Source organism: Schistocerca americana, chromosome 6 (genome assembly GCF_021461395.2).
Source record: "Schistocerca americana isolate TAMUIC-IGC-003095 chromosome 6, iqSchAmer2.1, whole genome shotgun sequence".
Taxonomy (NCBI): Eukaryota; Metazoa; Arthropoda; class Insecta; order Orthoptera; family Acrididae; genus Schistocerca; species Schistocerca americana.
In genome coordinates, this window is record NC_060124.1 from 364,386,829 (window position 1) to 364,400,349 (window position 13,521).

At 40.7% G+C, this 13,521-nt stretch overlaps 1 protein-coding gene across 1 annotated transcript in view; it reads left to right on the forward strand.

Annotated features, from left to right (window-relative positions):
• Positions 1 to 13,521, forward strand: part of LOC124619902 (ethanolaminephosphotransferase 1-like) — an 86,628-nt gene that overhangs the window by 47,130 nt on the left and 25,977 nt on the right. The gene's annotated exons all lie outside the window — the stretch shown is intronic.

Consider the following 13,521-nt stretch of genomic DNA (forward strand, 5'->3'; position numbering starts at 1 on the left):
CTGCTAAGTTGTTTCATTGCACAATATTTCAATGACCAACTCAGCCACCCCATCATGTGCTGTGAGTTATGCTGTTGGGTGTAATCACTGTCTGGACTCCAACCAGACTGTGAACTGTTGTTGGTTTCACACTGCTATTTATAGCTGAGTTTCATTCTTGAAAAAATAATGTAATTATTGAGTTCAAATTAATGGTTGAATATAATAGAGGGAAACATTCCACATGGGAAAAATATATATAAAAACAAAGATGATGTGACTTACCAAACGAAAGCACTGGCAGGTCGATAGACACACAAACAAACACAAACATACACACAAAATTCTAGCTTTCGCAACCAACGGTTGCTTCATCAGGAAAGAGGACAGGAGAGGGAAAGATGAAAGGATGTGGGTTTTAAGGGGAGAGGGTAACCTCGTGGGTAACCTTCAACCCATTACATGCAGTCTCCCATCCTTCATCAAAGACACCAACCACTTTCTCGAATGCCTGGAATCCTTACCCAATCTGTTACCCCCAGAAACCGTCCTTGTAACCATTGATGCCACTTCCCTATACACAAATATTCCGCACGTCCAGGGCCTCACTGCGATGGAGCACTTCCTTTCACACCGATCACCTGCCACCCTACCTAAAACCTCTTTCCTCATTACCTTAGCCAGCTTCATCCAGACCCACAACTCCTTCACTTTCGAAGGCCAGACATACCAACAACTAAAGGGAACAGCCATGGGTACCAGGATGGCCCCCTCGTACGCCAACCTATTTATGGGTCGCTTAGAGGAAGCCTTCTTGGTTACCCAAGCCTGCCAATCCAAAGTTTGGTACAGATTTATTGATGACATCTTCATGATCTGGACCCACAGTGAAGAAGACCTCCAGAATTTCCTCTCCAACCTCAACTCCTTTGGTTCCATCAGATTCACCTGGTCCTACTCCAAATCCCATGCCACTTTCCTTGACGTTGACCTCCAACTGTCCAATGGCCAGCTTCACACGTCCGTCCACATCAAACCCACCAACAAACAACAGTACCTCCATTATGACAGCTGCCACCCATTCCACATCAAACGGTCCCTTCCCTACAGCCTAGGTCTTTATGGCAAACGAATCTGCTCCAGTCCGGAAGTCCTGAACCATTACACCAACAACTTGAAAACAGCTTTCGCATCCCGCAACTACCCTCCCGACATGGTACAGAAGCAAATAACCAGAGCAACTTCCTCATCCCCTCAAACCCAGAACCTCCCACAGAAGAACCCAAAGAGCGCCCCACTTGTGACAGGATACTTTCTGGGACTGGATCAGATTCTGAATGTGGCTCTCCAGCAGGGATACGACTTCCTCAAATCCTTCATGAAATCCTCCCCACTCCACCAAGAGTGTCTTTCCGCCGTCCACCTAACCTTCATAACCTGTTAGTTCATCCCTATGAAATCCCCAAACCACCTTCCCTACCCTCTGGCTCCTACCGTTGTAACCACCCCTGGTGTAAAACCTGTCCCATGCACCCTCCCACCACCACCTACTCCAGTCCTGTAACCCGGAAGGTGTACACGATCAAAGGCAGAGCCACGTGTGAAAGCACCCACGTAATTTACCAACTGACCTGCCTACACTGTGAAGCTTTCTATGTGGGAATAACCAGCAACAAACTGTCCATTCGCATGAATGGACACAGGCAGACAGTGTTTGTTGGTAATGAGGATCACCCTGTGGCTAAACATGCCTTGGTGCACGGCGAGCACATCTTGGCACAGTGTTACACCGTCCAGGTTATCTGGATACTTCCCACTAACACCAACCTGTCAGAACTCCGGAGATGGGAACTTGCCCTTCAGTATATCCTATCTTCTCGTTACCCGCCAGGCCTCAACCTCCGCTAATTTCAAGTTGCCGCCGCTCATACCTCACCATTCATTCAACAACATCTTTGCCTATGTACTTCCGCCTCGACTGACATCTCTGCCCAAACTCTTTGCCTTTACAAATGTCTGCTTGTGTCTGTGTATGTGCGGATGGATATGTGTGTGTATGCGAGTGTATACCTGTCCTTTTTTCCCCTAAGGTAAGTCTTTCCGCTCCCGGGATTGGAATGACTCCTTACCCTCTCCCTTAAAACCCACATCCTTTCGTCTTTCCCTCTCCTTCCCACTTTCCTGATGAAGCAACCGTTGGTTGCGAAAGCTAGAATTTTGTATATGTTTGTGTTTGTTTGTGTGTCTATTGACCTGCCAGTGCTTTCGTTTGGTAAGTCACATCATCTTTGTTTTTAGATATAATGTAATTGGATAGATTAAACCTTTACTCAACAAATGGTGGCAAGAGAACACACAAATGAAACTATTACAGTTTGCAAGCTCTCAAACCCAGTGACTCCTTCTTCTAGCAGAAGGATTGAAGGGAGGGAAGAGGGGTGAAGGAAAAGGACTTATGAGGTTTAGGAAAAAGGGTAGAGTTCGGAAAAGTCAACCAGAATTCCAGGTCACAGGATACCACACGGGATCAGGAGGAAGCCTGACTGTTGGGGACCACACTGGACAGATTTGAAAACATAAGAGGAAGGTGGATGTTTGGGGAACACTTAAGTCAGGTATTACTGCCAAAACATGTCCACAATAACTATTTGTTTCTTTTCTCTCTCTCTCTCTCTCTTTTTCCCCCACTTCCATCTCTATCATATACAATGCAATTAGCTTTGCACTCTTATTAACTTGTGCATGATGTTTTGGCAGTAATCTCTGTCTGGCATGTTACTCTCTCTTCCACCTTTAAGCTCTCAGGTTTACAAATCTCGTCCAATGCAGTCCCCAACAATCATTCTTTCCTTCCCATCCCTTGCAGAAAGTCTTCCCCTGACCCAGGTTTCTGGACAACTTTTCCAAACTCTACCCCTTTTCCTAAACCACACCAGTCCTTTTTCTTCACACCTCTTCCTCTCCCTTCAACCCCTCTGTCAGAAAATGGAGCCACTGGCTATGAAAGCTTGCAAGCTTTAATACCTTTATGTGTGTGTTCTCCTGCTGCCACTTGGTGCGTAGATTTTTTATCTCCCCAATTACATTATATTTTCATACATTATTTTCATTGAGTTTAGTTCTTGATGCCCACTGCACACTGTGATGCTCTTTCGTGTTTCAGGAGCTGCATTGATACTCCATGAAACACAAGTTCTCTCAGCATTTTTCAGTTCTGGTAGATGTGATAGCTGGCAAAACTATAATAAATCAGGTGCCAAACATTAAGCCTCATTTAAATTTAGACTCCTATTCCAGTTTATTAAGTTTTCTGATGTATTTATGTTGATAGACTCCTTAATTGTGGTGTCTCAGAAACTTGGTGTTTGTACCACAATATTGGTCTTATTGTATTTCATTTCATAATTATATTCAAGACAGTGCTTGGCAGCAGCTGATTGGTTGACTCAGTCGGGTGTGTTGCTGATTTTTCTTGCATCTCTCCTCAACTGTTCTGAGCGAGCGAGGTGGCACAGTGATTAGCACTGGACTCGAATTTGGAAGGGTGACGGTTCAAATCTGTGTCCAGTGATCCTGATTTAGTTTCTCTACAATTCTACGATTTCCCTAAATTGCTCCAGGCAGATACCAGGATAGTTCCTTTGAAATGGCACAGCCAATTTCCTTCTCTATCCTTGAAACGATTCAAGCTTGAGCTCTGTCTCTAATGGCGTTGATGTCATCCGGACATTAAACTTTAATATTCCTTCTTCTTTCGACTGTTCTGATAGTCTGCCCCATGTACAACATGACAGATCCACATGTAACATAGTACACACCCAGCTGTTAGTAGCATAGATCATCTTTAGCATTTCAGAGAAGACTTTTTATCTTACTTGAAGGGAGCAAAATACATTAGGTGCTAAGTTTCCATACTAGTCTACCAATCTTTCCAGTTGATTGGTCTGATATAAAGTAGATAAATCATTTTTTGCTTCTCTTCCTCTGTCTCAATCTCAGCCTCTTTCCAGGCATTTTCGATTTTGACACCGCCGCCCATTCAATTTGACAATCTAAGTACCAATTTGATCAGAATGCTATCCATAGGTGTTGTAATTCTTCCGTGATTATTTCCAAGGAATCAGAAAGTGGGACTCTCATAAAGAGGGAGATCACATCAAGACTAACCATAATATTCATATCCCAGGGCTGCAATTGACTGAGGCAGTGTGCAAAGTTAGTCAGTCAGTTAGTTAGTTCATTAATATCTTTCATGTTAAATAGATCATTGTACATTCTCATCACAGGGAATCTGTAAATATGGCAACATGCTGAATATTTATAAGTTTTGTTTTAAATATATGGATGTGAGTTAGTAATTCCTACCCACCAACTTTTACACGTTACTGTAATGTAAATTCTTCTACAGAATGTAAGGCATTGTCAGTGAGAAACTTATTCGGTTTAGTTTCCAAATTTATTTTGCTGTCTGTCAGAAATTTTATATCTCTGGGTAAGTGATAAAAATTTTTGTTACAGCATTGTACACCCCTTTTTGTGCAAAGAGAACCTTAATGTGGAGTAATAAATGTCATTTTTCCTTCTGCTATTGTAATTATATGCATTGTTATTCCTTTTGAACTGCAGTGGATTAAAGCAACAAACTTAATGAGGAAATGAATATCCTGTGAAGCAGTAGTCGTAATGCCCAATTTCTTAAACAAATGTCCACAAGATGATTGTGGGTGAGCACCACGTATTATTCTTACAGCACATTTTTCAGCAACAAAGACTTCCTTTCTTAAAGATGAGTTACCTCAGAACATTATTCCATATTACATTATTGTATTAAAATATGTTAAAGATGTCAACTTAGTGATTTGTCTTTCTCCAAGATTTGCAGTGATTTTACATGCAAATGTGGCTGGACTAACCAGTTTTAGAAGTTCTGATATGTGCGTTTTCCAGGTGAAATTCTCATTAATATAGATACCTAAGAATTTTGAAGTTTCCACCCTATTTATTATTTCCTCACTATGTTTACACCTATCATTGGTGTGGTACACCTAGGTCTCCAGAACTTAATGTGTGTCTTTTTAAAACAGGGTGAGACCATTCGCAGAAAACCAGGCAATGGTACTTTTAAGAACATTGTTTACAATTTCTTCTGCTTCTTTATGAATGCTTGAATCGACTGCAGTACTAGAGATTCCTCCCCACTCAGAATTATGTTGCTAGACAATATTGGTTGAATTACTAAGTATGGCTTTCTGTGTTCTTTTGGTTAGATATGGCATCATGCATTGGGTGTTTCTAGCATCGATCCCTTAACACTTCCATTTATGTAGGAGAATACAGTGATACACAGAGTCAAGTGTTTTAGGCAGGTCGCACAAAATACCAACTGGCACTCTTTCACTGTTTGTGCTTGTAACATTTGGTGAGTGAACATACAAATGGCATTCTCAGTAGAGCAACTCTTGTGGAATCCAAACTTTGATTTGCTGAGGATATGATTGTTGCTAAGGTTAGATACTATTTCGTGTACACCTCAAAAATTTCGAAAAATGGCGTCAGCAGTGAGAAACAGGTCAGTAGTTATTAACATCTCTCTTATCACCTTTCCTAAAGGGGGGTTTGACACCCAGTAGTTATTAACATCTCTCTTATCACCTTTCCTAAAGAGGGGTTTGACACCAACATATTTCAATCTCTCTGGAGAAACGTCTTGAGTCAGTGATACATTACACATCTGAAGACCAGGCTTATTATATGGAACAAATCTTTAGTATGGTACTCTATCAGAAACACCATCAAAGCCGTATGAGCTTTTATTTTTGAGAGAATGTGTAATTTTCTTAATTAGTTCCCTTTTCTAAACTGGAACAGACATTTGACAGCACAACAATAATCACTTTACTGTATTGTAAGTGGTGGCCTCTCATAACTTTGTGGTGAACTGTCCTTTCAATCAGTGGAGTTGTGAATGTGATATTCGCATTTCCCCACATGTAAAAGAAAACACCAGCAACTCAGCAGAACACCTAGAAGAACACAATCAATTAGTCAAAGAGGCATGACACAAGACTGTATCCTCAAGCACTGGAAGGGACAGACCACCACTTTCCCAATAGATGAAGTTATAATACAGAAGGTCACACAAAAATATGTGGTTACTGTTGAAATTTCAAATTTTAGTTCCCTCTTCTAAAATTGATCAAATATTTGACTGCACAACAGTAATTATTTTACTTTGTTGTACCTGTCGACTTCTCACCACTCTGTGGTGAACTGTCCTGTCAGTCAGTATTTTATTCCATTTGTGAACTGTTTTGTCAAGTATAGTAGACTCTCGACTATCTAGTCTACTGTGGCAAGAGATCAAGCTGGATAACAAAGGAGCCAGATAGGCTGGAGTTCTGTAAATTTTCTCTTCCAACTACAGCTGTACCATTCAAAACATCCTCTTTTATACAAAAACTCAATTTTATTAACATTTTCTGACTCCTTACATAATGTATTCTAATAATAATGACAATATTATGAAAAGGATAGATTGCTACTCACTGTATAGTGGAAATGTTGAGTCAGAGACCAAAACAACAAAGAGACTGTTAAACAAGCAAGCTTTCAGCCAAAAAGCCTTCTGGGTTAGGCAAAACAGTCCCTCCCCCCCCCCCCCCCCCCCCCCCCCCCCACACACACACACAGTCTCACTCATGCAAATGCAACTCTCACACACATGACCAGTCTCTGGCTGATACAGCGATGAGGTGGAGAGAGGATAGAGCAGCTAGGTGCAGTTGGAAAGCTAGGTGGAGGGCAGGGGAGGAGGAGAGAAGTAAAAAGACTGGTTGAGTTGGTGAAATAGAAGGCTGTGTAGTGCTGGAATGGGAATAGGGAATGGGATAGGCGGGTAAGGGCAACAACTAATGAAGGTTGAGGCCAGAAGGGTTATGTGAATATAGGATGTATTGCAGGGAGAGTTCCCACCTACGCAGATCAGAGAAGCTGGTGGTAGAAAGGTTCCAGATGGCATAGGCTGAGAAGCAGCCATTGAAATGAGGAACAACATGTCGGTCAGTGTGCACAGCAAGTGGGTGGTGTAGCTGTTTCTCGGCCACTGTTTATCAGTAGTCATTCATGCAGACAGCCAGCTTGTTGGTTGTCTTGCCCACGTAGAACACAGCACATTCATTGCAGCTTATTTTGCCGACCACGTAACTGTTTTCACAGGTAGCCCTGCATTTGGTGGGATAGTTGATGCTGTGACTTGACTGGAGTAGATAGAGGTGGTGTGATGATATATGGGACAGGTTTTGCATCTAGGTGTATTACAGGGATTGAGCCATGAGGCAAGGGGTTGGGGGCAGGGGCCTTTGAAGGCATAACCTGTAAACAAATCCCGGATAGAGAAATGGATATGTGCATAGCACCATCATATCTCAACCTATTTATGGGTCATCTAGAGGAATCCTTCCTAACCACCCAGAATCCCAAACCCATCACCTGTTTCATATTCACTGATGGCATCTTTGTGATCTAGATTGAGTGTGAGGACACACTATCCACATTCCTCTAGAACCTCAACACCTTCTCCTTCATTCGCTTCATCTGGTCCTCAGTGTTGACTTCCACCTCAAAGACGGCTACATCAGTATCTCCATCCATATCAAACCTACCAGCCACTATCCACTTGCTACAGCTGCCACCCATTCCATAATAAGAAGTGTGTTCCATACAGCCTAGCCAGCCCATGGCCATCACAACTGTAGTGACAAGCAGTCCCTCTAGAAATATACCAAGGGTCTCACTGAGGCCTTCAAAGATCGTAATTACTCTCCCATCCTTGTACAGAAACAGATTTCCTGTGCCTTACCTCTCCAGTCACTCTCCCCCACCTCCCAGAGTCCTATTATCAGGCCACAGGGGTGCAATCCCCTTGTGACATAGTACCACCCAGGACTGGAGCATCTGAATCACATTCTTTGCCAGGGTTTCAAGTTCCTCTAATCATGCCATAAAATGAGAAATTTCCTACCCACTATCCTTCCCACCCCTCCCACAATAGTATTCTGCCACCCATTTAACCTACACAGTATCCTTGTCTATCCCCACACAACCCCTACTCTGAACCCCTTGCCTGATAGCTCAAATCCTTGTAGACCTAGATGCAAGACCTGTCCCATGTATCCTCCCACCACAACATACTTCAGTCAGATCTCAAGTGTCACCTGTCCTATCAAAGGCAAGGATATCTGTGAAGCCAGTCATCTGATCTACAAGCTAAGCTGCAACCACTGTGCTGTGTTCTACGTGAGCGTAGCAACCAACAATGTCTGTCCACATGAATGGCCAGTGACAAACTGTGGCCAAAAAACAGTTGGACCACCCACTTGCTGAGCATGCTGGCCAACATGTCGTTCTTCATTGCAATGACTGCTTCTCAGCCCATGCCATCTGGATCCTTCCCACCAACAACAGCTTTTCTGTAATGCGCAGGTGGGAACTGTCCCTGCAATATATCCAACGTTCCCATAACTCTCCTGGCTTCAACCTTTGTTAGTCATTGCCCCTACCCATGTATCCCATTCCCTTTTCCCACTGCACTGCCTTCTATTTCACAAATGCACCCTGCCTTTATACTTCCTTCAGTCTCCCTCCCTCCCTTCCACCCCTCTCCAACTAACCCCCTCACTGCACATGGCTGCCCTACCCTCTCTCCACCTCGTCCCTGTGTGCTCCCATAAACAACACTTTGTGGCCCCCAGCTTTCTCCTTACCCCCACCACCCAAACTACTACTCCCATCATGCAAAGTTGCTCACAGTCTGGCCTCGGCAGCCAGAGATAGGGCGTGCGTGCGTGCGTACGTGTGTGTGTGTGTGTGTGTGTGTGTGTGTGTGTGTGTGTTAATTTAGAAGAAAGTTTTTTGGCCGAAAGTTAACTTGTTTAGCAGTCTTTTTGTTGTGCCTGTCTGTGACTTGACATTTCCACTATATGGTGAGTAGCAGTCTATCCTGTTCATAATTTGTCATTATTTCATCCTGAATTTTCTGTTACATGCTAATTATAAGTGTTCATGTAAATACTGCACCCTACAAAAATTATTACAAAAAACAGAAAGCAGTCTGCATTGTAAAGTATGATTACATGTGTGAAAAGCTAGCTCTCAGAAAAAGGATGAAACTTACAGGTTTGATAGATTGATAATTTGATAGTATTTTGTGTTTATTTGATAGTGTTTTGTGTTTATTTGATAGTGTTTTGTATTTATTTGATAGTGTTTTGTATTTATTTGATAGTGTTTTGTATTTATTTGATAGTGTTTTGTATTTATTTGATAGTGTTTTGTATTTATTTGATAGTGTTTTGTATTTATTTGATAGTGTTTTGTATTTATTTGATAGTGTTTGGTAGATGACTGGATCCATCCTTTAGCCCTCTTCTATACTGCAACATCCCTCCACTTACACAAACAGATGATATCAGCTGACGTTCCTTCCTTCTGCTCATTAATGTACTGCAGCACTGCCTCAATCATCTTAAACCCTTCAAAATGAGAGGTGAGACTGAGATTTTTCTCATCATCTAAATTCACCTACTCATCTCATATTACTCCCCATCCCCTGCATCACCATTCACACAATTTCTTCAGTTTGTTGATCAGCTTCATCATTCACCATCCAGTCTGCAATGTCCTCTGCATGGACATCCTCACAGCCTGATTACATTTGTGAATAGTGAAACGATTACATTTGTGAATAGTGAAACGATATCATCATTTTCATGTTTGACTATGATTCCACACATCGATTCAAAATTAAAATGTCCAACTTCATGGTCGAAAAGAATATTGCAAGACCTTCGAAGTGATATGTTCAGAATATCGTCCCATGCTTAAGCCAATGACCTTATGACATCTAGCAAGTCAACCCTCTTGAGAATGGTTACACAGTTTTCAGTATTGTCATTTGCTGAAATCATCAAATTAAGATGATGGAGGTTGATGGTTAAAAAAAAAGCTTTGATTTCTCCTTTTGTGAGTTCGTCAGTTGCAGGATGCAAAGGCACATTATCAAAGAGCAGCAGAGCGTTCCTCAGTAAATTGCTGTCAGTTAAATATTTCTCTACACTTCGTAAAAATTCATTTTGGAAGCATTCATCCATGCTTTTTTTTTTATGAGAGTAATGAAGGGACAGTGATTCTCGATTTTTCAGGCTCTTGAAAGCTCTTAGTTTCTGTGATTTCTGTATTAATGTAATTGTAATTTTACGGTTGCCAGTTGCATTACTGCAAGCCAATATGCGAACTCATTCCTTATGTTTCTTGTATTGAGATGCCATAGCTACCATTTTTGAAGCACGTGTTTTGTAGGGAGCATCTTGTAATTTAAACCACTCTCATCGCAGTTGTGCTCATACAACTGTTCACCAGAAATTCCTTCATCATCAGTTAACTTCAGACCATAGTCTTTAAACAATGGCACAGCCTCTTTGTCAGCGGATAAAGCCTCTCCACTTATGGTAATCTGGCGAATACCTAATCTTTTTTTTTTTTTCACTAATCCAATTGTCTGTGATTGACAGTAAATTCTGAATTTTCTCCTTCTATTTGCCACTGAAATTGCAATACTTTTTCTTGCAATATTGGCCCAGTATCAAACAGACCCATTCCTCTTTAAATGTTCGTGTAACTTTCAACATTCTCTTTCTTATTTTTATTCCACGTCCACTAGCTTGGGAAGCACACTGTTTTTCAATTTCTGCTCAATTTTTCTTCCAGTGTCTAACAGTACTTTTTCCTACCCTTAGGTCCAAAACAGTAATTTTGGCTGCTACCCCAGAATCCAGTTACATTACAGCTTGTAGTTTCTGATCCATAGTCACTATAAGCATTTGCATATTGTTTGATTAAAACACAAAGAACCACATAAAACAGTAGTTTAATAATGCACACACTTTGGAAATCTGATGTGGAACTGAAGGAACAAAGAACACAGACTTGCCAAAAGAGCTACTCCTGTGCATGTTCATTGTTGTTTGTGAGCACTGGAAGAGGGCTACTGAGGAACATTTGTTGAAGAGTGGTTCCGGTAATTTATTTGATGTTAACAATACTGTATGTACCATATAATTGTGATTCCAGGTGCACTAGAAGCACCAGAGACGCATAACAATTAGAAAGGCCAACTGACATTGTAGCTGGTGCCAACTTCCTAAATCTTTGAAAGAGTATAGTATGTACAATATGTTGATCCTCATTTTATCACAGAGAAGTATTATTGTGATATTAATTAAATATATCAGATTAAGTGGGCAGGGTACTCGAGAGTTTACCGTAGCTAGATAAGTAAAAGAGAAATTTCATTTTGTCTTACTCCATATCATTGCATGTTATGTGTTGAGGCAGCACTTGCCACACTCAGATCACTCCCTCTTCCCCTCGATGCATTTTCTTCTTTCAGATGTTTCTGTTAGCTTTAATTTGTGAATTCATTGGCCCTGAACGTTGAGATCCATCATTTCTGTCATTGTTTGGCACAGTCTCCCAGGCCTTTGCATGTAATAGAGCTGTTACAAATATTGGGGTACAGTTTTGTTTAAATATTTTAAATGTCTCTATTGTGTCTAAAAGATCAGTGCATCTGAGTGCCATTGGAGGATGTGGGTTCAATTCCTGGTATTACCAATGATTTTTCCTTAGTGGGTGGACTGGAACAGGTTCCACTCAGCCTCATGATATCAACTGAGAAGCTACTTAAATAATAAATAGTAGCTCCAAGGTCTGGAAAATCAATAATGGCCAGAAGAGCAGTGTGCTGATCCATGCCTCTCCATACTACATCCGAGTGACGCCATATGGCAGAGGATGACACGGCAGCCGGTCGGCCTCGTATGGTCCTGTAGGTCTGATCACAGAATTTAGAGTGTAATTTCCATGTTGAGAGATACTGAGACAGTTGGAAATCTGAATATTTATTGTTAAGTGTTATCTATGCTCCTTGTTATCACGCCTGTTAATAGTGGTTGATTTTAAAGTGATGAAATAGAAATTGTTGCAATGCTTTTTTTATTTATACGTATTTATACATGATTGCTGTCCACTACAAACTAGAACCAGGAGTGTATGACCAAATATAATAGCTGGTGTAACAGTTGTGTGGAAGTTACAATCATTACAGTGCTTCTTATCAGAAAATTTATTTAAGATGCTTCACGATTTTTTTTTCTGGGTTTGACTCTGTGTTTGTAACAAAATGTGCCTATGGGTGAAAATACATAGTTTTCCATGTGCCAGTCAGATAACTGTGCTTCATGTGAAAGAAAATGCTTTTTTACTCAGTTTTGATCTATAAATTTAATAACAAAGAAATTAAAAAGAAAATCCTTGGGTTATAGTGGATGTTTCTCACAAGAGTTGTCAGGCCAATTTTTTATGGTGTTTCCACAGATATTTGTAAATTAGTTTTTGCAATGTATAGCCGGAGGCAGCTCAAACAAATACAGCTCATCATGGCTTTTATATGCCACCCAATGTCAACAGAAAACATTGGTTTGTTTCCCATTATAAACAAAATTTCTTTTAAAGCAGATTGTTATGTGCTCATTTGATAGAGTGGCCCCAAATTAGTCAAGTGCGGTATTTGTTTTATCAATATGAATTAACAGGACACTAAAACACAAAAAATAACCATTACTCGAGGAGCAACTGAGCAACAGCACTGCTGCTTGGCATTGACGGTCAGTCTGGTCCAGGGTGGAGCTGTCACTGCCAGAGTACTAATTATTCTTTGTGTTTTACTGTACTTGTTAATACAGAGCAATAAAACGGATATCGCACTAGACTAATTTGAGACCACACTATTGACTGAATATGTAAAATTCTGATTTACAAATCATTTCATTTGTAAAGGGAAAAGAAACAATACTTTCCTATGAGTCTGGGCATTGTATGAAAGACATGGTGTGCAGTATCTGTTTGGGCTTAGTTTAGTTACACATTGCAAAAACAAAATTGCTGAAACACCTGAGAAAATGCACATGAGGAGAGACACCCTGTATATGTGTCTCAACTAGATTTTACATATTTACTTGGTGGTGACAGTTCCTTGTTTGTTTTTATAGTGCAAAAGCTAGAAAAGAAATGGTACAAACAGCTGACCTTGTGCACAGTATATTCGTAAGTGTCTTGGAATAATGTAGTAACTAAGGTAGTTTTTGGCCTTTCACCAAAGTTATACTGAAGGCAGGTGTTTGAGACTTAGTTATGTGGTGTTGTAAAATTGCACACACTATTGCATTAAAGATTGTATTAGCATCTACTTAGGGCCTACTCCAGTCCAGCACATATAGTTGGTAACGTGTCAGATGTTTGATGTCTGAGGATGGCACAAAATGCCAAAAGCCAGTTAATAGGTAAATAAAGTAAAAAAAAAAAAGTTTAGCATATCAAGACAAGTGTTTTATTTCAATATTGTTGTTCTAGGAGAATTCAATTAATGTCATAGCTTTGGGAAACAATTCAAAAAAAGAAAGTGACAGACATACATATGGTAAAAAT